Below are 4160 nucleotides of genomic sequence, written 5' to 3'. Positions count from 1 at the left end.
ATATGTTTGTACCGATTTTATCGAATTTTCTAGCATTGTTCTTACAATTATCGTAATTTTTTCTTTTTTTGGATTTTTAGCAATATTCTAATTAGAAATTGTTCATTTATTGGCCGTCATCGATCGTATTGCGTATTATGTTCGATTTTTGTACACGTACATATATATGTCTATACCGATTTTATCCAAATCTTTAGCATTATTCTTACAATTATCGTTATTTTTCTCGATTTTTAACAATATTCTAATTAGTAATTGTTCATTTATTAGCCGTTATCGATCATACTTCGTATTATATTCGATTTTCGTACAGATATATATACGTCTATATTCACATATACGAATCTATATACATAGGTACTTCTATGCACATATCCACACGTATATTATTTTACGTATTTATTAAAAAAAAAGTTGATTTATTTAATTAGGAAATAATTATCTATTTTCTTATCATTCAAATTAATAAAATTTTGACTTTTATGATCTTATATTTAATATTGTATGCTATTTTTTATATATATGTATAATAAATATCGAAATAAGTAATATTATCCTTGATTCAATAGGTACTTGAAATGGCATCCTTTACACGAGCTATGGGGTCCACTTTGCTTCCTTGTTCGTGGTCTTATTGCTATCTTGAATATGTCGACAGGTTGCAACGGAAATTCGTCGTCCGCATAATTACAGGTAATTAGCATATTTTTTTCTAACGTATATCGTATCCATATATATCGATCGATTCCTTAGACGCATATTCTAACATGTATTGTTCGTAAATCGTAGTACCATTTCATTTAGAAGATATTCGTGAAAATAAAATCGATGTATTATAGTCTCTCGGAGTGTATTACGTAATAGCTTTCTTAACGGTTTTTTCCTAAGTTCGTAACGTATTTCGTATTACATAGACTCGATTTTCATATACGCGATGTATATATGTAATATAAAAAAAAACGTACATCGCACACGCATATCGCACACGCACATCGCCCACGTAGGGTATAGAACTTCGACACACATTAACGACGAACGACGCTCATACTCTCCTAATACAATCTCGCATTCCTTAGCTTTCCGAGAATTCGACGAACTGGAAATAACAATAATAATGCGTAAATCAGTTTAGTACGCAGTCAATATTGTGGAAGTAATTCGATCTCCTTATAAGGACATAAAATGAGGCATAATAAAGTAAGATAGATAGTACTAGGTATGTAAACAAGCAGGAGGCTCCAGATTTCCAAGAAACTCTATGACCGAGTAAGTACAAAATAAAAATAAACGTTCGAACTTCTTCAAGGGTAAAGAAAGATCTTTATTCCTAAACTGTATTTCGACGAGTACACATTTACGAAAGCAGCGAGATCTTTATTCTTATACTAAATTTCGAAGAGTACGCATTTACGAAAGCAGCGATTAAATTTCTTTTAAATTTATATTTTATTACATCGTGAACGTATATTAATTTAAATTTAATATTGTAGGAAATTCATTTTATTACATAGGTTAATATAGCAATTTATATACTTTTTAGGTTCTTTATAATCGAGTTTATTGTTACAGTTATTTTTTTATATTCTACAAATTTATAAGATTTTTATTAACAATTGGGTCTCCGCATGCAGTTACCTCCTAGTGGTAAGACCTGGGCAATCGATGTTGCTTGGGATTGTATTTTAAGATACAAAGCAAGCACTATCGAGCAAACGGCTGCATACTTTGGTACATTTCAAAAGTATTTAGCTTTGAATACAATTTAAATTTTCAAAATTTATTAAAAATTCATTTTTAAGATATTCAGTATAATCGATAGTTTTATGATAAGTTCTTTGGTGATAAATTCTTTTATGTGTTACCTTCAGAAATGGTTTACAGAAAATGTTTTACTCTTTCTTATTCTACAATGTGTTGTTTGTTTCAGCTCTTCAATTTTTATAAATTATTAGAGTCAGTGTTTGCTCGTATCGTTGCTATTTATTTTTTTTGCATTAAAAAAAATTGATTAAATAAAATAAAATTTAATATAAATTTGTGAATTAGAGTCAGTGTTAGTGCATATTCTACATGATCCTGGGGCAGGATGCTCATCGTGCAAGGATCGACAAAGCTTTTGGGTAAATAAACTTTTTAAACGTTTTCTCAATAATTTCTATAACGCTTTATTGTAATGATAATAGATAAGTTTGTATTTATTAATATAAGTTTGTTTTTATTTTTGTTTCAGATCATCATTATAAGTGTGTGCAAAAATAAGTGTGAATAAATCAGTGTTATAATTGTGTGCAAAATATAAGTGTGAATAAATCAGTGTTATAATTGTGTGCAAAATATAAGTGTGAATAAATCAGTGTTGTATCGCTTAAATAAAAGAAAAATCGCGAAGTAGAAGCAGTGTTTGATTGCAATATTTTAATTTATTTATATAATTAAATAAATTGATTAAATAAAATTTGTAGATTCGGTATAAATTCGCGATGTAGAGTCAGTGTTTGTTCGTAATATTTTTGATTTATATCTAAATAAGCTTATTAAATAAAATTAAATTCAATATATAAATTCGCGAATTAAAATCAGTGTTAGTGCATATTCATCGTCTTGGGGCAGGACGCTCATCGTGCAAGGACCAACAACGGCTCTGGGTAAATATGTTTCTTTTTAAACGTTTCCTCGACAATTTTAAAAATTTTTTTATAACGATTATACTAATAATTTTACTTTTTTTTTTCAGCTCAAGTAAAAGAAGAATCATCGTCTTCCTGGGGCAGGATGCTCATCGTGCAAAGGATCCACAAAGACTCCAGTAAGTAAATTTCTTTTTTAAACATTTCCTTAATAATTACAAAAAATGTTTTCATTATAAAAATGATACTAATAACTTTGCCTTTCTTACTTTTTCAGGATCATTGCAATCGTGCGCGTGGCAATTGATGGAGTATTGTATCGTTTAAATAAAATCAAAATCGCGAATTAGAAGCACGTTCGTTCGTCAATTTAAATACATACGCGTCTCGCGACTTCAATTTTAGAAACATTTGTACTTAAAATTGATTGCGTGCAAAGCAATCAATCATAGATTTTAGGGCTTGTTCGTAAAAAGTATTTCTTTTCAAACAGTCGCACAGACTGTTCGCGTTTAGAGTCAGTGCATCATTGAAGATTATCGAGAAACATACTTTTTTTTTTTCGTAGAAAAATATTGGTAAGTAAATTTGTAGATTTCATAGGTAATAATTTCACAATATTGTTATTACAATAAATTTAATAAAAATTTATTTATTGTTCTTTTACAGATGATCATTGTGATCACACCTTCTCATTCTAGGCGTTGAGCTTTCCATTGTCAACTTACTTGAATATCAACCTACTCTGATGTCGGCCTATCTTCTTTTTAACTTTCTACGGATCAACTTTCTTCGATATCGAACGGATCAATGCGAAGGAGTGTTTTGGAGCCATCAGAGAACTTCTTAACTAGTGAGTGAACAAACTTGAAGTCCCTCCGGTGCTCAATCATGCCGAGGACAAAAGGTCCGAATCGGCACGAGTTACTGGTTGTAATTTTGTTAATAAATTCTTGACGAGCATGACCATGAGTAATTCCTCTTTTGGACTTACACATGAGTGGTATATTTTTCCATTGTTTATTGTATATTAGTTCAGGATAGGGTCTTCTTGTTTCATCGGTTCGAGTCGTTTTATTAACAGTGCAATTAATAAGCACTTTTTTGTTCGTATTTGTTCGTGATATTAGTGGTGAAATCGGGCATTCATTACCCGATTTCGTCGAAAAAGGCATGTGACATGGTTTATGTCGCATGCATTGTTTCGTACCTAGTCTATTTAGCTTAGTCGGCTTACTTGGACATATCAATGTCAATATAGAAAAAAATGTACAAGAAGACAAACGCGACGGATAGATTCTGGAAAACAAATGGTGAATTATGATATCGTTTTCTAATTAGAATAGCCATTTGTTAAAAGGAATCGTCCGAGGTTTTTTCATTATTGTTACAAAAAATATTATTAAATAGTCGATCAATTTTGTTGGTAAAAAGAAAGTCTCAATAGAGTCATTGGTTTTGAAAGAGAAAAGTGTCGAGTAGAGTCATTGCTTAAAAAACGAAGAGACTTGTAGAGTCATAGCCCGTAAACTC

The 4160-nt window shown here is 30.4% G+C and overlaps 1 long non-coding RNA gene across 1 annotated transcript; it reads left to right on the top strand.

The window, feature by feature from the left end:
- The first annotated feature begins 2479 nt into the window (after positions 1 to 2479).
- Positions 2480 to 3144, top strand: LOC122633375. Its single transcript, XR_006328096.1, has 3 exons — positions 2480 to 2645; positions 2735 to 2806; positions 2905 to 3144. It is a non-coding gene; the product is annotated as an uncharacterized LOC122633375 (long non-coding RNA).
- The last annotated feature ends 1016 nt before the right edge of the window (positions 3145 to 4160 follow it).

Source organism: Vespula pensylvanica, chromosome 12 (assembly GCF_014466175.1).
Source record: "Vespula pensylvanica isolate Volc-1 chromosome 12, ASM1446617v1, whole genome shotgun sequence".
NCBI classification, from domain to species: domain Eukaryota; kingdom Metazoa; phylum Arthropoda; class Insecta; order Hymenoptera; family Vespidae; genus Vespula; species Vespula pensylvanica.
This window is presented reverse-complemented; position numbering and strand designations above follow the sequence as displayed.